This window comes from Miniopterus natalensis, chromosome 2, assembly GCF_054644295.1.
Source record: "Miniopterus natalensis isolate mMinNat1 chromosome 2, mMinNat1.hap1, whole genome shotgun sequence".
Classification (NCBI taxonomy): domain Eukaryota; kingdom Metazoa; phylum Chordata; class Mammalia; order Chiroptera; family Miniopteridae; genus Miniopterus; species Miniopterus natalensis.
The window spans coordinates 181,648,591-181,675,050 of NC_142082.1; the positions used below are offsets into that span (position 1 = coordinate 181,648,591).

The 26,460-nt window shown below is 40.4% G+C and overlaps 1 protein-coding gene and 1 pseudogene across 2 annotated transcripts in view; one reads left to right on the forward strand and one right to left on the reverse strand.

The window, feature by feature from the left end:
• Positions 1 to 866: 866 nt before the first annotated feature.
• The window catches only part of TNRC6B (trinucleotide repeat containing adaptor 6B), a 203,752-nt gene continuing 178,158 nt past the window's right edge, over positions 867 to 26,460 (forward strand). For both annotated transcript variants that reach the window (XM_087814937.1, XM_016205300.2), the window contains exon 1: positions 867 to 979. The gene's annotated coding sequence lies outside the window, so the exon portion shown is untranslated. The remainder of the gene's footprint in view (positions 980 to 26,460) is intronic.
• LOC148093941 (small ribosomal subunit protein eS8 pseudogene) lies at positions 14,792 to 15,858 on the reverse strand (annotated as a pseudogene).

Below are 26,460 nucleotides of genomic sequence, written 5' to 3' on the forward strand. Positions count from 1 at the left end.
ACAGTATTTGGCACAAAGCGGGCACGCAATAAGTGGGAGTCATCATTATCGTCAACCGCAGGCCGAAGGACCAGGCTCATCCAAACTCCCCAGTAAACAATTAGCGAGCAGAGCGGAGACCACGTCTGACCGACGCGCCCGTTTGCCCAATAAGGGACCAGAAAAGAACTGCGTGGAGTCAAACCAATGGCATTGGCCCTTGTTGCTGGACGGGCTTTCTTGCTGTTCCGCCAATAGTGTGAAGGTCTGACTAGGGAGTGACATTCTGACGGTCCAATGACGTACAACCAGCCCGCGCTCGGCGCTTCGAGGGAGATAAATCAAGGAGCCGGCACGTATACATTCCGTTATTAGGCAGAACTTCGATGCAGAGAGGAACTTGGGGGATAATGCGCAGGGGCTAAGCACTAATGAGCTAAAAAAAAAAGAAAAAGAAAAAAGACGATGGTTGGGCCAACTGAGCTCGGCCGCCATCATGCTCTAGTTTCCCCTTCGCCTCTCCGGGTCGGCAACCGAGGAAGCGGCCTCTGGGATGCTAAGGGGGTGTGTCCCCGAATGATTGGTGCAGGCAGCTCAGCCAATCCTAGCTCGTCAAACGGGAAGCACTTGGCCAATGAGGGGCGACGGCCGCGGCGAGGAATTGGAGGGGCGGAGCATCAGCTTGACGAGCACAAAAGCCAGCCAGTGAGAGTCGGAGGCATCCTTCCTGAAGCCAATGGAATGAGGCTGTGGGCGGCCTCTCGAGTGTTTGTGTTGTGGTTTTGGGGGAGGGAGGCGAAGGGGAAAGTTTGTTTATTTTGTTTTTAGTTTCTGGGGTCCCCGCGTTTCTGAGAGGTGAAGCGGGAGGGACTGACCCCAGCTCCCCTCAGTCGTCCTACTACGTCGCCTCCACAGCCTGCGGAGAAGCGGGGACCGCGCGCATCGCAGCGCATCGCCTCACAGCGGAACGCCGCGCACTCGGAACCGGCACGGCTCGGCGGTGAGTGAGGACCGACGGCCGCCGCCGCTCTTCCCCTCCCCCGCACACCGCGAGTCGGAGCTGGGCGGCCGGGTGGGCGAGGACGCCCGCGGGAGCGCGCGGCGCGGGCAGGCCTGTCAAGCTGAGGCGCAGAGTGCGCGAGTCCTCGCGAGTGAGCGAGCGCGGCGGGGAGAGGCCCGGGAGGGGCGTGAGCGCGCGCGGGACCCGGCGGGGGCGGGCGTCTGGGGGGTTTGACCCCGGGGCGGGTAGGGACGCGAGCGACGTCCCGCGCGCGGGGAATGGGCTGCCGGAATGGCAAGGCCGGGACGGGCGGCGCGCGGGGCTGTGGGCGTCACGCGCCGGCAGGTGTGAGCTGGGGAGGGCTTCCGGGTGGGCTGGCCGGGTCGGGTTCGCTTCCCGTGGCTGGGGGGCCTCGGGGCAGGGAGGGGTCCCCGTCGCGGCGGAGAGCCGAGGCCCGCGAAGGCGCGTGTCAGAGAGGCGTCAGGCCTCGGAGCCTCCGGGTGCCTGCCTGCCTGTGTGCACGACCTGCGTGGCGAGTGAACGTGTCCCTTGCTTAACCTGGGCCGGGGGTACCACCCCCTCACCCCTCATTCCAGAGACTGGTGTGTGGCCTTCTTCGACAGGCGATTCAGACTTTCCAGGAGGAATCGAGGGGTATAACATTGTACGAAACAGCCGGAGGAGTGTTTTCTGCCTTCCTGTGGTCTGGCGCCCTTTAGTTTCAAACGAGCGGGGTTATTAGCCCACCCTGGGCGAAATCCACTGTAGGGGCAGGAAGACACCCAGGAACGGAGCCTCTTGTGAACGCGCCTTATAAGGACCAGCCCATCTTCCATTCTTTGGGCACAGGGTATCAGTCTGCATTTTTTTCAGACTCCTCGCTTTCTCATGTTTTGCCATTTTATTGCTTTTTAGCATCTGTGCTAGAGATCGAGCGAGGGTTAAGGCGAATCTCAAGTTGGTCGTTTGTATTACAATATAAGCGAAATTATACACCGATATTTGCCAGAGATTTCTCCATAGTCATTGAATAAACGTTGTTAGTTGCGCCCCCCACCCCCCAGCAGTTAAGCATACCAGAAGTAAGGTGTGTATCTTAGCATTTTGTGAAAGTTTAGCAATAGAGACTGTGTCCTTCATCGTTGTGGGGAATTTCATCAGAATGATAGTTTCCTATTGATTTGGAGAAGCATTGGTGATTTTGGCTTTGAAACTATTCTTTTGGAAGTGTGAATGTAAATACCCCTTAAAAATCAGAACTTTAGCATATTGTCTTGCAATTCTACAATGTGTAGTATTGCTGTAGGTAGTTAATAGAAGGGATGTAAACGTGGTAGGTGCCTACACTAAGGCAAGTATCCGGAACACAGAGCAGGCTGGCTTGTCCCACTTGGGATGCCTATATATTTTCTTAGTTCTTGACCATTTTTAAGTGCTTGTCCCAAACATTATTTGAGCAGAATAGTTTGTGATAGGACTCAGGGAGAAAAAATTCCCAAGCTGTTTTTCTAAGGTAGCAGATAAATGTCATACCCTTGAAACAAAGTAATTTTTTTCCTCATTCAAAAGGAAGCTCTTAAAAAATGTTTAAAATCAGAACAATATCATTTGTTCAAATGGTAGTAACACATTTATTGCATGCTTCCCATATGCAAGCCTCTTGATATATTTTCTAATCCTTACCTCACTCTGGCCTATGGGGTAGGTATCATTACTGTTTCATGGCTGAGAAAAAGCTGCCAAGAGCCACACAGCTAGAAGGTTCGGGGACATAGATTTAGTCTCAAGTCTGTCTGGTTTCAAAGCCTTGTGCTTGTTCCATTTTGCCCCCTAAGTTATCCAGAGGAAGAAGTATGGAAAAGGCACTGAAAAGTAGAGAGGCATAGTAAAGGGAAATACCACTAATGATTAGGTTGCCTAATTTAAGAATCTAATGCTAAACTCCTTAGCTTTTAAAAATTAAGAGCATTTGTATCAAAGTACGTCTGTGCTTTGTTTTTATTTCCTCCCTGTTTAATTTTTATAAAGATAAATAAAATGCATTTAATTAGAGGTCAAAGCTTTCAGAGTCCTTTGTGCAGATGTCCGCTTCACTACCTTGCTGTTGTGATTAATCCTATGTGCTCTTCCAGGGACCAGGAACTTTTGTATCTAAGCACAGTGTTTGGCACATAGTAGGGGACAGTAAATGTTCATTGACTAAGGAGCAGATTTTAAAATGTAATGACTTTGGATTCATTTTAGCAGTTTTAGTTTAATGGGACAGTAAAAACATGAATAGTTCATGTGCAAAACGCATTTTTCTAGAATACTTAAATGGAACAACTCATATGGTCTTGGAAGTTTGGCTCTGCCAGTTTGCTAAATCTCCTGAGTCTACGTACCTGTTTGAGCTGCTGCACCATTCTGTTCTTCCTTTCACCTCGAGTTCTGAAAGAGGGGGCTATAATGACTGCTTCCCTTTACTACTCAGTCTTTCTTTGAACCTTTGCAGCCCCACTTCCAACTTCACCACTCACTGAGGCATTTCCCAAGGTTATCAGTTGGTTCCCAATGGTTAAATTTCCCAGAGCATCTTTTTCTGTCTGCCTTTAGCAGTCTGTCCTTTTGACTATCCCCACTCTCTTTAAATTTTTATTTTAAAAAATAACATGTAGTAGCATTGACTTTTAGTGTGTATACAGTTCTATGAATGTTAACACATGTATAGATTTATGTAACCACCACCACAGTTAGGATTCCGAACAGTTGTATTACTGTTCCCCACCCCCCAACTCTCTCACACTATCCCTTTGGATACACTTTTCTCCTGACTTCTCCTGAGGCTGGGGCTCCTTTTGTTGTCCTTGTTTTATTTTTCTCTTTTCTACTCCTTGAAAGTGTTACTTACTTTTGGTACTTAAAATACCTATCACCTCTCTATCTACTAACCTGCACATTCATGCCCGGCCTCTCTTCCATAATCCAAATATTCATGCCTACATGCTGCAGTTCACTGCTCCTTTATACGCACTGTGTTTAAAGTTATTACTAACTTTGCCTCCTAAACTAGCTCTTTCATCAGATTTTTCTGTAATTTTCAGTAGTGTTATTCTTCTCCCAAACTTGCAACCTGGGAACACTTGGAGGGAGGGCCTTATAATAAACTCTCTTATCCCAGACCTGATATCCTGCTACTCAGATACAAATACTGGCTTCTGCCCCTTTGTTGCCAAGCCGTCTCTGGTTCTTTAGGCTGTGTGGCGCATAGGCAGTTGGAGCACTTCCAGCCCCCTCAGGATCAGACTGCTTTCCCGATCAAAACCCCTCATGGCTTCCATTGCACTCAGGTTGTTTGGGATTTTATTTTTCATTTTATGAGGCTCTGTAAGATCTGGCCTCCGCCTGTCTCCAGCCTTCTCATCTCTTTCTGACCTTCTAATTCTACTCGTCTTTCAGTTCCTTTTCCAGCCTCAAGGTGTTTGTACCTACCATTCTCCTGGCTTGGGCTATTCTTCCCTCCCTGCTTCCTAACCCTCACCCCCTACTTCCCCCTTGTCTTCACCCAACTGACTTGAGGGGTCAGATTAAATTGTAACTTCCTCAGAGAGGCTTTTCTTTATGACCTTGTACCACTACCTCCACCCACCCTCGATTACATCTCTTAGAGCTCCTGCTCTGTTTTCACAGCTCTCACCACAATTTGTGATTCAGGACCATGTCTGTTTTGTTTCCCATGTCTCCAGAGCCTAGCCAAGAATCAGGCATACAGAAAACTCCCAGTAAATGTTTGTTGGCTGTGTTGTGAGTCTAGGCTTTGGATTTTATAATTTATTGCTATATTGTAGTTTTTGGTAGCCTTGTTTTCTCTTACCTTCTCTGGGACTTGAAACCACTATTGGAGGCCTTGCCAAGTAGTGATAGATCGGAAATTGCTGAAGAGGACCCTGATACTGTTCTCCCTCTGAATTGTGCCTGCCTGGGAGCCCTTCGCACTGAGCCAGACTAGATCTAACCTAAACTGTTGGCTGAGCTTGCCAAGTCCGCTGAGCAATGCACCTTGGTCATACAGACCGGGGTCAGCGTTTGCAGCTGTTCTTCCCTCACCTCACCCTGCTCTTGGTTTCTTCCTGCTCTCTCCACCCAGTGTGGACTTCTAAAGACACTGTACGCTTTCCAGCTGAGTCTGCTTACTCTTTGACATTTACTACTTTTCGACACTGACAACTGCCTCTAGTGTCTTGACCCTACAGATTGCCCCCATACTAATCTTTGTTTATGTTTCCTGCCCCCTCTCCAAGTCTACCCCAGGCACTTAAGTTTGAAAACCTTTAGTGGTGTCCCATTGCCCAGATAGTTTAGAATGCAAGCCACAAATATGAGCCACATAGGTAATTTTAACTTTTCTGGCAGCCACATTAAAAATAGAGAGTAAAGTTGATTCTCATAAACATTTTATTTACTTCAATATATCCAAAATATTATTATGTAAGCAGGTCATCAGTAAAAAAAAATTGAGATGCTTTATATTCCTTTTTTCATATTAAGTCTTTGACATCTGGAGTGTATTTTTCAACATCTCAATTCAGACTAACCACATGTCAGGTTCTAAGTAGCCACATGTGGCTGATGGTTACCATGTTGGACAACACACCTCTAAACCATATCCTCAACATAGTTGAAAGGCCATACCTGGGTATTTTCAGCCATTGACCTTTTGATAACTCTATTCCCCTTACCTAGAACCAGCTCCTTTTCCAAATATGCTAACCTCCTTTGCTGAGAAACCCAGGGGATCCCAAGACCACTCTTAAACTTCATTTCTCAACATATCCACTGAACCCTTTTAACATTAACTTTTTGTGTCACTATTTTTTCATATAGCAATTACTTATAATATTTGTTAGTTTGTTGTAACCAGGGGTAATATTAAAATATCTAACAACTGATAAGGCATGGGCACTGACCAACAGGAATAGGTACCTGATGAAATGGATCCGATGGCATCTGTACAAAGCCTCTATGTTCCCTCTGTGTATACCTGTTGAATTACAGCTCGGATTGTCTTGGGGTGTGTATTATCAGCTTCTCCCTGAGAGACTGGGAGTTCCTTGAAGGTCGACTTTTGTCTTACTCAGGTTTGCATCCCTAAGACTAGCTCCTGACCTGGCCTGTAGTAGGCAACTTATATTTTAAATAAATGAACAAATGCTACTTTGCATTTAGAAACTAAAATATAAGTTGTTTTTAAAAAATTTAATTTAAAGAAGCATCGATTTGTTGTTCCACTTATTTATGCATACATTGGTTGATGCATGTATGTGCCCTGACCAGGAACTGAACCCACAATCTTGGAGTATCAGGATGATGCTCTAAACAACCGAGCTACCCAGCCCAGGCTCCTTTGAGGACGAGATCATGAATTATAAAGGAGTATATGGCATATTTTCTTGATTGTCTTCATAGGAGCATTTCTTCTGAATAAAGATTTGCTTTTTTAAAAAATAACTGTTTACATATTGCTATGGGTTTTCAGGCTGAGTCAAAAATGAGGTTGAGCTTTAATTTAATGAGACTTATTTTCTTTTGTGGTTTGTAAACTAGCTCTGAAAGCAGCTTCAAAAGGAGAGCTCCTTGGAATTAATGCATACTCTTCCAGAGTTAGGGACACAATTGATTACTGGAAAGGCACTGAACTAGGAGTTAAAAGTTCTTGGCTGGTTTGTATTGTAGATTTTTGCTTGAGTACCCACTATGTTCCAAGCAAGGAATGATTGCAAATTCAGCTACTATAAATAGTATGAAAAAAATGTCCCTTTAACATAGAGATAAAATGATTAATTCTTCCTAGGAAGATTTAATTCCTCTCTACTTGCTTATACTTTACTCATTTCTAGCATAGACTGCACTATATCATGGTTCAAGATCTGTTTCTTTTACAGATTGTGAGTTTCTTAAGAGCAAGACTGTTGCATTCGTCTCTGCATCCCCAAGCACATGCTGTACTATGCCTGCCATGTTGCAGGCACTCAAATGTCTGAATAAACTCAAATTACTTACCTTTGAAGAACCTCAGTTTTTTCTTCTGTAAGTAGGGAATTCTCTGCCTCAGAATTGTCAAAACTGCAGCAAGAATAATCTTTTAAAACTACATACCTGTTCTATATATGTTATACTTCAAATATAAAACATTTACTTAAAAAACAAATATAGCCCTGGCTGGTGTGGCTCAGTCAGTTGGGCATCCTCCCACGCACTGGAAGGTTGCCAGTTAGATTCCTTGTCGGGGCACATGCCCGGGGTTGTGTGCTCGATCCCTGGTGGGGGGTGTGCAGGAGGTAGCCAATTGATGTTTTACTATCACATCGGTGTTTCTCTTTCTTTCTCTCCCTTCCTCTTTCTCTAAAAAAATAAAATAAAATAAAAATAAAACAATCTTTGAATTTTTTTATCAATTTATAAATCTGATCACATTTCTTCCCTACTTTAAACAGTTAATGAGTCCCCAAAACTCTGCTGTACCCTCTCTGGAATATAAACTTCACGAGAATAAGTATCTGGTCTGTCTTGTTCACTTAGTGCCAATGAAGATTCTGCCTCCTCTCCGGCCACTCTTCCCTTTGCTGCGTACTCTTGCCACACTGACCCCCTTCTGGTTCTTGAGATGCCTGTTACTCCTCACTCAAGGTCTCTTCCTTGTACTTCCTGTTCCTATGGCCTGTAAGCCCCCCACCCTGACCTTAGCTGATGCTGCTTTAATTTCAGCTCAGTTTATATGTCAGTTCTTTAGTGATTTCCTAATCACCCCCAGCCCAGACCAGGAGATGTACTCCTTTTAAACACTCGGAGCACTAATGCAATCGTAGTTAAATATTTGTATATTGTTTCCCTGCTAGAACATAGTGACATGAATAAAACTACCTTGTCTGTCTTGTTCACATTTGTATCACCAGTATTTAGCACTGTAGGTTACACATAGTAGGTCCTCAATAAGTATTTTTCAAATGAGGTTAAGGAAGAAAACTAAAAATAGAATTAAAAAACCCGTAGTCATTATAATGGTTTAAACAAATACGTGGGGGCAGGATGTGGCTCTCCTTTTTAAATTGTCTCCAGGTTATATTTTTCTTTAGTTTCTACTTGTAGTAGGTAAACATTTTAAGATTACAGAAAGAATATTGTAATTAAAATTTTTAATTTGCCTGGAAATTTTTATTTAGTCATTGTAGACTTTAACGAGTATCCCTTTAATCCTTATTAGCAGAAATGAACAGAATGGTTATTTCTTTAAAAGTCTTTTCATATGCTAGGGACTGACATGACGACAATTTCACTGAACGTTGGAGGCATACCATGTGCTGAATGCTGTGTTAGAAGCTAGGACTACAAGGATGGGATGGGAAGAGATCCTGCCTCACAAGGGGGGCACAGCCAAGTGGGTGAGGCAGACATGGACCCAGATAGATGAGTGCCATTTGCTGTGATAAACAGTACAAGGGATGGGGCAGAGGTGAAAAAGTCATCAACACAACTGGAGGTCAAGGAAGCCTTTCCAGGACAGGCGACATTCCCATTAAAGTCCTGAAGGAAAGGGCAGTTCAGGCAGAGGGAACACTCTGTGCAGAGACACGAAGGAGCATATTTAGGACAGTCTGTGGAGAATGGTGACTAGCACAGTGGTATGCTTTATAAAGCTGGTGTTGGGGTACAGGGCCAACAGCTAACTTAGATGGGCTAACTGTGACATTTCACACTCAGACTCTTTGATTATACTGCATTTTACAACTGGAAATGGCTTTAGAAATGATGTGAGTCCGTATATTTGAATTCATAAAGGCATCATAAAGTACCGGTCAAAGAAGATAATCATAAACCAGAATGGTGCTTGTCGCTCCTGGTGAATGTGTTTGCTTGAAGACAGGCGGTACTTACAACCATGCAGATGATTTTAAATCGGTGGAGTTTTAGAAAGTGGCGCCTTATTTAAGCTTATCTTTAGGAGCCGAGAGTAAAGGCAGCGACCTCCTGATCACCTGGAGTGAGTGCTAATCTGCATGCCTCACAAGGGCCATATACTGAACCAGTGAAAGGCATGGAATCAGAAAGGGTTGCCCAGAGGATCTCTGGGTACATGTACTGGGAAAGACGATTCCTACAGCTCAAAAGTCTTTACAGTACATATTTATAACTTTTCCAAGTACTCACTGAACTAATGTTCTCAGCATTCGTTCAACTTTATTCTCAGCCAGAATGAAAAAAGGAGGGTTCATTGAATGGAAACCTAGCCTGTTTTCCTTCATTTTACTCTTTAGTTCAGTAGCTCTTTACTTTCACGTCCCCTCCATATCTCTTTCTCAGCTGTTACTCTTGGCGTCTCCTTTTCCCTAATCCACCCCACCTCTTGCTGTCTTTCATTCTATTATCACTAAGTTGTTTTCAAGTACAGCTGCTGAATATCTGCGCTTGGTTGGCTAACCAGTGATTCTCAGCTTTGCATATTAGGAGCTTGATATTTTTCACTGTAAGAGGTGATTAAGCTCTGGTGGTGCTGATCACACTCAGAAGGTGCTAATTGACCTATTGTAATGTTGATTGCTACAAATTCTGTATGTTCATTCATTGGCGTAGATTACTAGGGGCTAAGGAGATAATGGATGGTGGGGAGAGTGATAGCTGTGTGTAGTTTATTTCAGGATGTTTGGAAAAGAAAGGAAGGAGAAACTAGAAGCTAGGCAAGGCTGGGAAGGCAGTATTTTAAGGTAAAAAGAGAAAATCTGTTTAAAGGTATATAAGAAGAACCCAGGAGAGAAAGAGAAATTAAAGCTTCTTGGAGAAGGTAGCAAGTAATTGACAGGGCATAGGTGGAGTGATAATCGTTAGAAGTTCCTCGTAGTTGCTCGACTAGAGAAGAGGGAGATGTTAGGGGTTCTCTCTTGGATACCTTGAGCTGAAAACAAGCTTATACTACTTTATTTTTTCTGTGGCCCCCAGCAGAATGGTTTGCACGTAGTAGGTGTAAAATCTAAGATAAATCCACAGGATTAAAAGAAGATATTGATTATAACTTTAAACTTGTTTTAGTTACCAGCTCATACTATCGGTGGTTTATGATCCTGTATCTTGTGAAAAGTACAGTTACGTTGATTCTTTTCCCAAAAGTGTTTTAATTGATTAAATGTATACATTTAAAATATACCACGAATTTTTTTCTTTTTTAATTTTCACCCAAGGATTGATTTTTTTTTTTTTTTTTTTTTTAGCAAGAGGGAGGAGACAGAGAAATATTGATCAGTTGCCTCCTGTATATGCCCAACCAGGGATCAAACCTGCAACCTAGGTATGTGTCTTGATCAGAATTGAACCAGAGACATTTTGGTGTACAGGACCATTCTCTAACCAACTGAGCCACCCAGCCAGGGCTAAAATATACCACCATTTTTATAATGCTGTTTTGGCATGTCTTAAGAACATAATAGAACCTCAACAAGTGGAAGTGACCCAGGCTTCCTAACTTAGGCCCAGGTCAGTATATCAGGACAAATGTCTTGAGCCCTGGCCGGTGTGGCTCAGTTGGGTGGAGCATTGTCCTGTATACCAAAAGGTTTCGGGTTCAGTTCCCAGTCAGGGCACATACCTAGGTTTTGGGGTTGATCCCGGGTTGGGGTGCATACGGGAGGCAGCTGATCAATGTTTCTCTGTCTCATCCATGTGTTTTTTTTTCTCTCTCTCCCTCTTCCTTCCTCTCTCTCTAAAAGCAATTAAAAAAAGAAAAAATGTCTTAAGCATTTGCCCCATCCTAAAGTGGAGGAACGAGATACAAAGTAAAACATGAAACTGAAGCCCTCCAAGGAGCTTTGTTTTTCCTCCTGTGAAAATCTTGCTGATAGTGTATCATGCTTAGTAATTTCCTTTTCATGAAGAGATATTTTACCTAGATGCATATTTCTGTGGGACTTCTAAATATAGAATCTCTCTACTTAGATGTACCATGGACAACAGATTTTAAAACAAACCTTTCACCAACTACTCTTTTGTCAACCTTCTTTTCACCGTAAGAGTTTTATATTTTTATACCAAAGTGTTTAAAATTTATGATGTTTTTATCTGCAGTTTGGCTCTCTATTCGCTTAAAAAAGGGCACACTAATTACTGATTCCCACTTAAACCATGCAGGTAGGTTTGTGGGTTGGTATAAAGAGAGATCTTTTTATGCCCCTACAGTCCCAATATATGGCCAAAACATGGGCCCAGAGGGAAAATGTTATTTTTAAAACACCAAGAGTGTTAGTGAAAAGGCTCTTTGTAGGAACAAAAAAACAACACCAAAACAAGAGAATGAAAATGCAAAAGACATCACATTTCAAGCCAGTAAGGGCTGGTTCAAAAACTTTAAAAAGGGGATCCTGTGCCCCACACACAGCTTGTGGGTTGACCTCAGCACATTGTGACACCACCCTACGCTTCCTGAACCTGCCACAGAGCCAGGGCTCAACACTGATGCCCTGTGTTTGCTTTTGAAGTGAATGCTCTCTAGACTTTTATTTACTGTACTTAAAAATGTGTATTTACTGTCCTTTTCTCTTGTTTTCCTTTAACCTCCTGTGTTTTAGACCTTGGCTTTACCATTCAAGGTGCTTTTCAGAAAGGGTAACTCTGGAGGCTGGAGAGGGGCCTCTGCTTCACCTCCCTTAAAGAGTTAGTTGTTGACTCTTTCCGGTCCCATCACTGGTAACCCATCCTCCCAACACCTGAATCTTGGAATCCTGAAACACTGACTCTTGAAATATTGCCAAATTCTTTAACTCTTTTCTCTGTGCCTTTGGACTTCAGACCTCTTATTTTTGTTTCCCTGCCGCCATCCTGATTCTGTCATCCTCAGGCTATGTCTGGATTGTTAAAATAGCTTCCTGTCAATTGTCCTCTTCCCAGTTTCGGCCCAGAAAACATTTCCTACATTCTATTTTCTTTTCCCTTCTTTATCAACCTTTGCTTTCTTATTCTGTGAAATCCAAACCCCTGTGTCTGAGCCAGGCTCCGATACTGTTTCCATCTATCAATGATCGTTCTCTAGTTTTGAATCTTTGCCTTCTTTCATACAAGTTTTTCTCTACTTTCCATATGATTTCCTCCCTTTTCCCCCATACTTTATAAGGGCTGTGCCTTATATAAAATATTCTGTTTCTGGTTTTCAAACCATTTTCTTTCTCATTCTCAAAAAGCCTTCTTTAAACTTTTTCTTCTTGGAAGCCTTTCTTTGTTGAAGACCTCCTCATTTGGGTAGTTTGTTTTTATTGATATGATTATGGCTCTGATAAACTAAATAAAAATACACTTTGCTTCATTACATCTAGTGGCATTTATGTAGGCAGCTTTTTTTGTTTTTACATGCATAATTATATCATTTACAAGACAATTTTACTTTCTTTTGAGTTCTATTTGTTGCCTTATTGTACTGGCTAGGACCTCGAGTACCATGTTGAAGAGAAGTGGTATGAATGAGCATCCTTGCTTTTCCCCTCAGACTTAGGGGGAAAGCATTGTACCATTAAGTGTGATATTAGCTGTGTTTTCTTTAGTTACCCAGCTAAAACTCAGCTGAATACTCAAGGGGTCCCCTGCAGATCTCTCTTTGTGCAGCTTTCTTCTCCAGTACTGTACACTGCAAATTCTATCTGTCTTGGCCTTTCCAGATCTCAGTTCTATCTTCTCAACTAAGAGAGGTCTCTGAGTTCCACCTGGGTTCCCCTTTCCTGTGCTGTGGCCTGGAAACAACCTAGGCAGCAAGCTCCAGCAGCTGTGTGGCTCACCTTGTTTACCATCTCTCAGGGATCGCTGTCCTTCTTTGCCTGATGTCCAATGCTTTGAAAATATATTTTGTCCATATTTTTAGTTGTTTCAGGTGCAGGGTACATCTGGTCCCTGTTATTCCATTTCTTCTGGAAGTGGCAGTCCTGCCTTTTCTTAAAACATCTAAGGAATTATTTAGGAATTGCTTCCAAAGTATGAGATATTCTTTGGAATTTCCGTAGAGGAAAATCTTCATTCTTTCAGGGTGGATTTGATTTGTGGGGGCAACCAAGAATCATTTTTTTGGGTCTGGTTAAATAATTTGTCTGGATAATACTGTTTGGGGTCCAAAATGAGTCCAGAGTTATGAGGCAGATTTCCTTGTGTGATTTGATTTGTAAACTAGTTTGGAAGCAAAATAGGAGTTGCAAAATATTTTCAGTGATGGCAGCCTAATTGAGGTAAATATAAAACTTCTTAGGGATGTGTATTTTGAAAAATAACTTTTATTTGAATATTTCTATGTATTTATTGGTATACATTTAATATCAGTTTATATTTACAACTTGCACTTAACTGCTTCTTAGTAAACTTTCTTTTTTTCAAAATATATTTTTATTGATTTGAGAGAGAGAGAGAGAGAGAGAGAGGAAGGAAGGCGGGGAGAGAGAAACAAACATCGATTGGCTGTCTCCTACATGGCCCCACCGGGGACTAGCCTGCAACCTGGGCATGTACCCTGACGGGTACATGCAACCTCTTGGTGCATGCATGGGACGACACCCAACCAATTGAGCCACACTAGCCAGGGCTTAGTAAGCTTTCTTAAATTGTTTTTATGTGATATTCTCTCTCCAACTGATGTCTAGATACCTTTGTCTATTTCCTCACTACATTTCCCTCTTAACTGTAGTAGCTCCTCAAATCATGATGGTAAGCTAGTGAATTTCTGTGTATGGAAACTAAAAGCACTCTATCAAAATATGCTACATGATATTAAGGATGTAAAATTGGTTTTTGATGCCTGTACAGCATTATTAATGCCTTTATTACTTAAATTTAAAGTTACTCATGTAAGATGTTGAATTCCAGTAGCATGAGAGCATATCTGTATCTGGTTTACACTGTACGAATTATGCAAATGACCTAGTTCAAAGAGAGATGCCTTGAATCTGTATCTGTTATATAATTAACCAAGGACTAGCCTTAGAACCTAGTAGATTGGTGTATATATATAATACATTATATGCAACCTTATGTAATTCTTTGGGGAGGGAGTAAAATTCTTTTCCCATAGTTTTTGTTTTTTAGGTCCTGAATGTCCCATTAGCCCCACTCTCACCCCCCACTAGGAAACAAGGACTTTTTTTTTTAATCCTTACCCAAGGATATGTGTGTGTTTTAAATTGATTTTAGAGAAAGAAGAAGGGAGAGAGAGAGAAACATTGATATAAGAGAGAAACATGGATTGGCTGCCTCCCATATGCACCCCAACTGGGGATCGAACCCACAACCTTTTAGTGCACAGGATGATGCACCAACCAACCAACCGAGCCACCCGGCCAAGGTGAGACAAAGGCTATAAAATATCCTTAATGGATTAAATTCTTAGATTTTTAGCTTTCAACTTTTATTTTCTTTAATTTTATATTTTTAGTTAATTGAATTTATAGCTTTATAGCTCTTTTATAATCGATCTTGTAGTAGAGAGTTTGGATACTCTTTTACTTAATGTGATGTCCTCTTGGCTTGCTCCTTTTTTTTTTTTTAAATATATCTTTATTGATTTCAGAGAGAGGAAAGGAGAGGGAGAGAGAGAGATAGAAACATCAATGATGAGAGAGTCATTGATCGAGCCCACAACCCGGGCATGTGCCCTGACCAGGAATTGAACCCCGACTGCCCAGATCCTAGGTCGATGCTCAACCTTGGCTTGCTCTTCATCCTTGATGGTCTTGTACCATAGTCCCTTTTTGTCATGCTCTTCCTCTTCCTCTTCCTCTTCTTCTTCTTCATTACATGAACTGAGATAGGAGGGAAGGGGATTTATTTGCCTTTCCAGGCCTTGATTTTCTTCAGATAGAACTCCAGCTCCTTGCCCTCTAGCGCATAGCCATCTGCTGCTCGGCCACGTTGGCCTGGTCTTGAAGCAGTGCATGCAAGAAGCTCGCCCTGTTGGAACTGCTCCTCTAGGACACTGCTGACTGTGGCATTTTCCCCCCTTTCATCATATTTCTTCTGACTTTTCTTTGATTGTTTTTTGTTTAAAATCTCTTCCTCCTCAGGGGTGCGGCCGGGGCAGTGTGTAGTGGACTCGTACCGCTGTCCGCCCGTGTGCTGTCAAAGAGCATGATGCAGTTCTCTACTAGGGTCTTGGTGCAGATCAGTTCTTTGTTGGATGCATTGTAGACAACATCAATAATCCTTGTTGTGTGTGTACAACACTTCAAGCCCCAGGAGAAGTTACCCATGTCCAGCCTTAAGGCATGGTACTTGTTACCTCCCCTGCGTTCCGACTGTGTGTTTGCGGTGGGGGCCAAATTTGTGTTGGGAGCAGGGCATCTTGTGTTGGGGCTTCTCTTGCCCCCGGTCGTGTGGCCTTGTTCCTATGGTCCCATGGCTTGGCACTGGTCGGAACGAGTAAGTGCACAGAGTCATGGTCCTTGTTGTCTGTTAGTCTGTCTTCTTTTCTTCCAATTCTGTTTTGTTTAAGCAAAAGGGAGATCATAGTGAGAAATTTTTCTTTTAAATCCATATTTACCCTGAAGCTGATTTTTATTTTTAATTAATTTAGAATTCCATACTATCAGTGTTGTTTTTATATATACTATTTCTGATGCTGCATATTTTTCTTGGATATTTAAAACCATAATTTAGTAAATAATAGTTGTAAAGATAGCATTATCCTTTGTTTTCAGAATGTAGCCACAACCAGTTTTGTCACTAATGTCGCATTAAGAGTGTTTTGAGTTATTTCTCAGTCTTTAGTTTCTTTGAGCTTCCTTTAGTCAGAAATAATTTGGGGTTCTTCTCTATCCCACACATTTATTAAAAGAGGTTTTCACTGCTTTCATGTCTACCAGTTGTGAAATGAGGTTCCTGTTTGGCTGCATTGTTTCCAGCATTTGTTAGTTGTGTTTGTGAGAGAGTGGGGGAGGGAGGTAGGATTAATTGGTGTATAGTAAAAAATTTAAAAAAATAAAAATCAACCAAATTTATTTTATGTAGATACAAAGGCTTAAAATATTATACTGTATTTATGGTTATTAAAATGTTCATTCTGTTCCTATTTTTCATGGGAAATCTTCTAAATTACTTTTCACTGTAATTAATTATAGGTTCTTAGTAGTCTTACATCTTAGTTCTTGCTTTAATCTGGTTTTACAGTTTTCTTTCTATAATAGAGACCTTTGAGTTTTGCAAGCTTTGTTATCATTTGTCATTTAGTCATACATTATAATGGAATTGATATATCACTGGGCTAAAATATATAATTTTCCTTACTTGTACATGTTCTGTTTCTCGATTTTTATTTTGTGTTCTGTTTCTTGATAACAGCTTGGATTCTATGACTTCTTTTTATTTTGACTATTTTAATGATTTAAATTGGTACTTATTAACTTTTAAAATCTATGTTCCTCTTTAATACATTGAGAAAATCTCATGCCCTTTGTTTTGTTTTTCACATGAAAAAGAAAAATCATAACATACTGACAGAGGTCTGCCTTTTTAACTTTACTATCTTTATCCCATTCAGAGGTGACTACCCTCCTGCCAAAGGTCAGTTGTAATGTCTTCACAGAGAGGTTAACTTAAAATAATGTTGAAGTGCTATAAAATAGTCTAACAGTACAGTTATAGATTTATAGATATTCAAAGTAGAATATTTTTAATAGTGATAACTTTTTAAAAAAGAAATTAGTTCAAATTAATTTATTAAGATATTTTTAGAAAGCAATTATATATTTCAGTGGAGGTCAGCTGGACCATTTTAATAAAAGCCCATTTTTAGGTTCTTAGTCCCTTACTGGAAAGCTAATAAGATGCATTTAACATATATTATATAATGTCCCTGCAGAGTCAGGGGCAGCACTTCATAGTCGAATACATTTATATTTCGGCAGCCAAAGCTATGACTATCCTTACTTTAGTAGGTAGACTATAAATAGTCTGTTAGTTCAGGTCAGATTTTGCTGCCAGTTAAGTTCAGATCAAGTTTTGCCACAAAATGAATTACAGAAAACTATTGGTTTTCAGAAGTTTTTGGATTTCGGAATTGTGGCTAAGGGATTATGGACCTGTATTTACTTTCTTAGCTCTAATGTTTGGTTACTTTTGTTGCCTTCAGAAAATGAAACCTGTTTTCCTTTTTTCTTCTACAGGATATGAGATTAAATCTGTTCTCTACAGGCCAGTTAATAGAAATTAGGACACCTCTTCACAAAGCTTGATACCTTAGGCAGCTGTCACTGTCACGTGACACTTCACAATTCACTGGCTTTATGTTAAGAACCTCATAGTTCCTTCTACATTCTCCTTTCAGAAGTGCTTTGTGGTAACAAATAATAAGGAGGAGAGATTTAAAATGTGCAATACTTCATGTAGTATGCACCCTATCTCATGGAGTAAGGTTTCACAAGGAGCACCATGCTTTCTGTGGCTTGACCCTGCCTCTTATCAGCTTAGGTGTGGTAGCTTAAAAAATAAATCTTTCTAAAAAGAATACATAGTTATGGTAAAACCAAAATGCAAATGGTCCAGCAGTTTAAATAAAAAGTAGAAGCTTTTTCCTGTCCTGTGACACTCTTCACCCAACCAGCTTTTGACCACTCCTTTTTGACTAATTTTTTTTTAGTTCAGACATTACAGGGGACAGTTCAGGAAATTCTGATTAAGCATTATAACCCCACTTGGACTGATTTTATATTCATTGTATGTTAAACTTTTGAGATGACCTTTTTGTTCCAGCTGCGATGTATAAGTTTTATTTCTAAAGCTGTAGTTTGTTCAAACTGCATAGTTTTGAGATGTTAAACATTTTTCAAATATTAATTGCTCCAAATTGAGTGTCTTATTATCCATGTACAAAAGTAGAAATACAATGACTTATTGATTTATTTAGCAAAATAATTTGTAAAATTGCACATATTTGACAGCGTGCACTTTTAAGGAGCTTTCACTTACTTTTATTTTTAAAATTATTTTTGTTAACACTATTATAGATATCCTTATTTCCCCCCCTTTGCCCACCTGTACCCAGCCCCTGCTCCCCTTCCTTTTGGCCATCATCTCACTGTTGTCTGTGTTTATGGGTTAGCCAAAGGAGTACTTTTATTTATTTATTTTAATCCCCACCCGAGGATATGTTTATTGATTTTAAAGAGAGGAAGGGGGGGAGAGAAACATTGATTGATTGTCTCCCGTACATGCCGCAACCTGGGATTCAACCTGCAACCTAGGTATGTGCCCTGATGGGGAATCAAACCTGCAACCTTTTGGTGCACAGACCGACGTGCCAATCTACTGAGCCACCCGGCCAGGGCAGGAGCACTTTTAAAGAAGTGTTGTGTTGACTCATTAGTTGCCAAGTCAGTGGTTCTCAAGGTAAGCATATAGGCAATGGAATGCAGACCTGGTCCCAGTGATTTCCCATGAATATTATTGAAATTGTTCATGTTCTTAAACCCAGGATAAATGTAAGAACACACTGCATCTAAACATGAATGTCCTTCTAGGGAAAGTGTAAATTTTTTTTTATATGGAATCCAGATTGTTTTATTGTTTAGTTCAAGAAACACTAATTGAATATTGTGTCAAGAACTGGCTTCACAGTGGAGAGCTAGAGATTTCCGAGACATTCCAGAAAACTGTCCTGAGATTGCTTTTCAGAGAGAGAGGGAGAGAGAGGGGGTTATCTTAATGTTCGAGAAACACAGTGACTGGTTGCTTCCAGCACGAGTCTCCAGGGATAGAGCCTGCAACTGAGGTATGTGCCTTTGCTGGAATCAAACCCAGGCCCCTTCAGTCTGAGGGCTGACACTCTCACCACTGAGCCAGACTGGCTAGGGCTGTAGTTTATATTTTGTAGCAATGTTAATTTCCTAGTTTCACTGATTATACCATGGTTACAGAAGGTATTCACGTTAGAGAAAGCTGGGTGAAGTTGATCTAAGAACTCTAATATCTTTACAACTCTTCTGTACTAAAAATATATCAAAATAAAATGTAAAAATAATACAATTGAGTGTTAATAGGGTTATATACTTCTTGAAGACAGAGAACTGGGTCTTACTCATGGCATATCTGGTGTACCTGAGCTATATCTGGTGTACTGTAGATGCTTATTAAATATTTACTAAATGAATATATTGAGGTAAAATTGTGTATTTTCTCAGTTACTGTCATCCTAATTATTTTGACTCAGGCTTCAACCTCTTAAGGTGATATTAAATCCTAGTGTGTCGTCATCCATTCATACACTAAATTTTTGTTGAGTATTTATCAGGTAGTTTATAATATGCTAAGCCCCACAAGCTCTCAAAGACAGCCCCCAGGCACTTGTGAGGCAATGAGGAGAGAAGATGTGTACAGATATTTATAACAAAGGATGACTATGAGAAGTACTACAAGAGAAGTACCCCGTTCCCCCCAAATATCTTATGGAGGTGGGGACAAGACAGCATATTCATTTGGGAGATTAAGGAATACTTATTTCAATAGGAAGTGAAGTTTTGAATTTATAGTGGTGAAATTCTGTCATGTTTCAGGAAGAAAGGTGAATACTTTTATATTTAAAATGATTAAGATATTTGGAAAGAGGAGAGTCTTTCATTGACTTGAGTCATACAGAGAGTACCAGTCCTTCTTTCACTTTCTACTGTTTCTGATGGCAGGGATAAGGAGAGGAAAGGAGTGGAAAGGAGAGGGGGAGGAAACTAAAAGCAGTGGAACCGCCTTTTCCCTAGGACTCTCACATCCTTGGTGTGTGTTTTAGAAGCATGAAGCGTGTGGACTATAGATTTTTAGACATGAATCTATACTGTGTTGTTTTAGTGGTCATTATAACTATGAGTGGGGGGATATTTTGTAGTGTTCATTGTATTTATAGATGTGTGAAACACTTACTGTATATGGTATATTCATTTACTCACTCTACAAATATTTGTGGAGTGGTTTACAAAGGAAGATGATGTCATTCAATTCCTACTGCAGGCTTTCTCTGGGAGAGGAGTCTAGGATTATCATCGTTCTCAGTCTACAGATGATCAGGTTGCATTTCAGAGAAGTTAAGTAACTAAGTAAATAGTTTAGCACCACACAGCTACTATGTGGTAATTTCTAGAGCCCATGTCTTCCACCTCCAAATTAAGTGCTCTTCCCAGTCTGCCTCAGACATTTTGCTGAACGTATGTTTTTGAGAGCTAAGTGAAATACTAAACAGCTTCCACTCCTGATCTTACTGAACCCAGTCAGGTTAGACCAAGGAAATAATTCCTTTCCAACAGGAAGCTAGGTCATTCCTTTCATAACCACTGAAACACTAGAGACTTTCTACTTCCAGTCTGTAAGAAAGTAACAGTCTGCTGACCTTTACCCTTTTCTTAGAATAACCATTAGAAATTTTCATTTCTGAATCACAAATACTGTGATTCAGTATTTGGCATTTGCTGGGCTACAGGAGATCTTCAAAGCTTTTACTTTGTGTGACGGGAATGGAATACAGATAACTAAAAAACAGTTTATTACACAAGTAGTAAAGTTATTATAGACAGTTTTAGAAAATATGCATTGCCCTTGATCACTGTAATCCCATTGCACTGAGCACTGTTAACACTTTGGTAATGACCCTTCATATATTTTATATATATAATATGGTATATGTATAATATATACATTTTATATGTATAATATTTTTCCACAAAAGTGAACAGTAAATACATAATTGCATCAAGATCTGCTTTATCTACGTAATATATATTGTGAACATTTTTCCATTTAAATAGAATTCATTTTTAATGGCTGCAGTGTATTCATTACATGAATATATAATAATTTCCCATACTGATTCTAGCTTATTTCCAATTTATTATTATTGACAGCATTGTAACAAGTATGCTTATATATCTGTCTTTGCACACATCCATAGTTAATTAGCCAACTTTCTATAAGAAGAATTACTGGGTCACAGGGTACATGTGTATTTTTTAAGGCTCTAAAAATGCACTTGGTCAAGCTAAAGGTAAAGTTTCGATAGTAAGTGAAAACTTCTCTCACGAAGTGTCCATACTACCTTCCTACTTGAAGACTCATTTACTTTTTCAGTCTCAATAAAATTACTGATTAGTCACAGATTAATACAACTGGAAAAATCAATGTGTGGGTTTTTTTAAATGAAGACTTTTATTAAAGAAAGGTCTTTCTTTTAAACCTCTCCGTCAGCCTAGAAGCTCTGGTATGCTTCTAGGGGCTTTTACGGAGCTCCCCAGGTAGTTCTGACTAGCCAGGAAGGTGTCGGAAGCACTGCTTTGGACCTGTGCTTCCTGTTTTTTCCAACAGGGTGAACTTGATAGCCTTCATGTTTGTAAGCAAGCCACATTAGTCTGCCACCAGAACAAAATTTCTTTGAAGTCTACTGTTTTAACTGAAAAATTCCTATAGAATTTATATTCGATTCCATAAAATATTTTATTTTAAGAAGAATTCAGTGGTTTTATTATTTATATTTAATTCCAAATTTAAATTAAGTTTATTTTCTTATATAATATGAAGGAAGGGTTCTAACTTGCTTTTTTTTTTCTTTCCCCAAATCCAGTTGTCCCCATGGGATTTATTAAATGATTTATCCTTTCTCCATGGATCTGAATGCCACCTATAATGTACACCAAATTCCAATGTACATATATATAGGTTTATTTCTAGGTTTTGTTCAGTTATATATTCCTTTGTGAGGACCATGCTTTTTAATTTTAACTTTTTAAAAAATTTTGTTCATTTGCACCAGGGGATATTTTTTCCATTGATTTTTAGAGAGAACAGGAGGGAGGGAGGGAGGGAGAGAGAGGGAGAGAGAGAAACATCGATGTGAGAGAGACACGTCAATTGCTTGCCTCCTATACCCTGCTGAACTGGGGCTGGGATCGAACCTGCAACCCAGGTACGTGCCCTTGACCATAAATTGAACCCGTGACCCTTTGGGGTGTGGGTCAGTGCTCTAACCACTGAACAACACTGGCCAGGGCATGAGAACCATGCTTTTTTAATAACTATGGCTTTGAAACATTTTTGTTAGGCAGTTGTTTAATTTTATAATAATAAAAATGACATTGAAGATCTCGTCTATAACCTCATTACCTACCTCATCTCTTGCCACTCACCCAAAATCTACTCCCTCAAGGTCTGGCCATATTCAGCTCTTGTTCCCCAGGTGTTCCTTGCTTTATCAAATAGCCACACCTTTGTGCAAATCATTCCCTTTGCCTGCCTTTTCTTCTAATATGGTTTATTTGTCCTTCAAGATCCAGCAAAGGTTCATCTCTTCGGTAAAGCTTTCCCAGATTCTCCTGAGGCTACAATAAAATCCCTTCCTCCTTTATGCCTTCATAGTGCTTCATGCATAACTTTCTCACAGTGTTTCATCTCTTGTCTCATATCCAAAGCTCCTAGCATAATGTTACTCATTACACTCAGTTTTAAAAAATAAAACAGAAATTTTTTGAAGTATCCTGGGTATACCATGTTCCTTCAAGTGCCTGTATACTTGTTTGCACATACTATTTCCTGTGACTGCATCACCTAGCAATTTCCTGCTTAAACTTTCAGATTCTGCTCAGGGAACACCTCTGGAAGAGACCTTTTGCCTTTTACTTCAGAGTTCCTTGCTTGCTTCCATCATGCCTTGTGCGTGCCTCTGTTGTAACGTTTTTCATAGTGCTCTGTAGGATAGTACACATCTGGCAGCACAGTGCTATTTAGTGGCTTAGCTTTAGAATTAAATAGCCTAAGTTCTAAACCTGATTTTACCACTTTCCAGCTTTGTAACCTGCTACCAATTATTTAACCTTTATAAGCCACAGTTTCCTTAGGTGCAAGGTGGGGATTATAATAGTTCCTTACAGGGTTGCTGTAAGAATAAGTGAGACAATACCTCTGAAATGCTTAGCCTTCTGTCTAGAACGTAGGTGGCCCCCTGAATAAATACTACTTATTATTATATCTAGTCTCCACTAGACTTTGTATAAGACTTTCTCTTATTTATCTCTGAAACCCAATACTTAACACAGAGCCTGGCAGGGAGTAGACTGATGAATAAATTACCAACTGTCCTCAAAACTCTTCCCTCGTTTTGCTTTTCTCAGTTGTGCCATAGTCTTTAGAGTAATCTTGAACTTTCCGTTTCATTGAAAACAAAAAATTTGTTGAGCGTTTATCATGAGCCAGTTACTATGCAAGGCCCTAGGGTGAAAAAGATATAGTTTCTATCCTTTGGAGCATCCAGTATAACAGGGGAAGTAAAAGTATAAAAGAAAAATACTGAAATCTGTCGTCTCATTATACTGTTTACTTTTGTTTATGTTTGTAAATTTTCAAAATAAGTTATTAAGTAAATATATAAAGATAAAATGTCATGTGCTATGAAAAAATGAATAAAGCCTGTTAGAAATTTTCAGAGATCAAGTGCTCTGGGGAGTTTACATTTAAGCTGAGACTTGAAATTGAGAAGGAGCCAAGCAGAGGTGGTGAGGGTGTTCCTGATAGAGGGTGTAGCAAGTGCCAGGCCATAGGAAAGCAAGTCTTAACATAGTCTAGAAACTGAAGGGTCACTGTGGCTGTAGTAGAGTGACAAAGAATGGAGAGAAATGATGTTAGAAAGCAGACAGATAAGCAGAGCCCATATCATCACTTGCAATATTGAGTTCAGATTTTATTCCTGTTACAAAGTGATGCTGTTGAAGAGTTATAAGCAGGGTTCAAGATGACCTAATGTTTATTTTATTTTTAAATTTTTATTCTTTGATTTTAAAGAGAGAAGAAAGTGGGGAGAAAGGGAAACATCTATTTGTTGTTCCACTTATTTATGCATTCATTGGTTAATTCTTGTATGTGCCCTGACCAGCGATCGAACCCACAGCCTTGGCATATTGGGACAATGCTCTTACCAACTGAGCTACCTGTCTAGGACAATTTACTGTTTTTTTAAAAGGTGTATATCAGAGGGAGACATGAATGGGAGCAGAGAGGCCAGTTGGGAAGCTATTGCAGTAGTTGAGGCAAGAGATGATAATAGCATGAGAGATTGAGAAAGATGAATACATTTGAGATAATTTTGGAGATAGACTCAGTGGGACTTGCTGATAGATTAGAAGTGGAAAAGGAATGAGAGATAGGAATCAAGATTAATGACTCGAGAGCTATATGTTGTGTTATTTCCTGAAATTTACTAACAGGAATGTTTGGGAAGAGGGTCAAGAGTTAAAAAATTTTATATTAAGTTTTAGATGTCCAAGTAGAAATGTCAAGTAAGCTATTGAATATAGTAGAACCAGTTTTAAGGAAAATTCCAGACTACATATATAAATTTGAAAGTTTCACCATAAGGATAATAATAAAAACCATGCAAATTGATTGTCACTTAAGGCGAGAGTAAAGAAGAAGGGATTTGGTGTTAAGTCCTGAATGAACATTTAGAGGATCAATCAGGAGGTGAAGATGAGAAGGAAGAGGGGTCAAGTCACAGAAGGAAGACTAGGGGAGTGATATGCCACAGAAGCCCTGTATCCCAGCCAGTGCTCAGCACAGACAGTAACCATTATTTGAATGAAAGCAAGAGATTATTTCAAGAAGGAGGGAATAATTAACAGAATTTAGTGCTGCTGAGAGGCCCAGTAAGATGAGGACATAGACTAGCCTTTAAATTGGCAGGATGGGTATTGTTGGTGATAGAGACACAGTCATATTGGAATTGATTGAACAGAGCATGCATAGGAGGTAAGAAAGTGTAAAATAGCTGCCTTTTTGTTGTTGTTGTTACCACTTTAACAGAGTTTGGCTATGAAGGGAGTAGAGAAATGGAGTAGTACCTAAAGGACAGTATGCGCTCAAAGAAGAATTTTTGTTCTCAAATGGTGATATACTAGAGCTTAAAATATATACAGTCAGGAATGATCCAGTAAAGAGTGGGTGATGGGTGATGGAGGGGAAGAGGGGTAACGATAAGATTTGAGGTTATGAGTAGGAGGAAGGAATGGGATCAGTGGTGTAAGTGGGAGGATTGTCCTTCAGAAGGAGGAGGACCACTTCTTTGAAAGAAGGGAAAAACTGGAAGATGGGGGAAGATTCAGGTAAGTTTATGTAATTATTCATGGGAAGGTGACAGATTTTTAGGTTTAGGCTTTTTAGTTCTCAGTAAGAGTCAAGCGCATTAGCTAAAAGTGACGAGAGGGTTGTACATGAGGGGAAAATGGGTAAGAAAGAGCCGTCTCGCAGAGGGGAGGAATTAGGAAGCCAGTTTATTAGTGAGATATAGTGTGATTGCCAGTTAGATTGAGCGCCCGTTCAGTGACCTGGAATGTGTGGTGAACATAATCTGCCTAGTTAAATGCTTTTTTGTCAATATTTTTGATATGAGTAAAGCAGTTTCTTGAGTTCTGTGATTATGGAGTTTGGAAGAGACCTTGGAGGAGAGTTGAGGATTCTTGCAAGGGAGTGTTTATAATTCTTACTGTGAAATCAAGCTAGATAAAGAGAAAAATGAAGTCAGAAGAGGGAAGATGGGGTCAGGGATTGAAGGTCTCGGCAATTGAAAGTTGTTTTCGTGGGGTAATGGAACAAGTGAACTAGAAGGATCAAACAGTGGCTTGAGTTTGGAGGAGATGCAAGATGGTTTGAGTTTGGTGTGACAGTGGGAGGGTATGGCTGAGGCAGAGTGAATGAAAGGGCTGGAGCTGAGCAGTTCACAGAGCTGAGAGGCCAGGGTGTTTGGCTAGGTTACCCATTCGGATGTTGAAGTTATGTTGAGTGTGATGACTAATTTTGCTGGAAAGGTTAACACTGAGCCATATGCGCTAAAATATCAGATAGTAATAAGTGTTCTGCAAAGAATTAAATTTAAGTCTGGGCTAGAAAGGGGGTAGATAGCTTCTTCAGACTGGGTGGCTAGGGAAGGCCTCCTGAGGAGGTCACATCTGAATGATAAGATGATGAGTGGAGAAAATAATCCAGGTAAAAGGAAAAGCTAGTACATAGACTCTAAACTGGATACAAACCCCTCATCTTTGAGAAACAGAAAGGAGGCCAGTAAAGCTGGAGCTTATTGGACCAAGAAAGGGTGAAATGAAATGAGGGTGGAGCTCAGTAGGAGCCAGATGATAAAGGGTTTTGACCATCATGGTCAGGAACTTAAGTTCCATGCTCTGGTAGCCAGCCTTTGGTATGGCCCTAATGATCTTCACCTCCTGGTATTCATGCCTTTGTGTAATCCTCTCTCATGTTAAATGCGGCTGATCCATGTAACCAGTAGGATATTGAAGCAGTGATGGAGTGTGATTCCAGTGCTAGGTCATAAAAGACATTGCAGCTTCTGCCTTGCTCCCTTCACTCTGAGGAAAGGCACCTGCCATATTGTGAGGAGGACATTTGAGGAGCCTGTGGAAAGGTTCACATGGAGAGAAACTGAGGTCACTGGCTAACAACCACCATATATAAGGGAGCCATTGTGG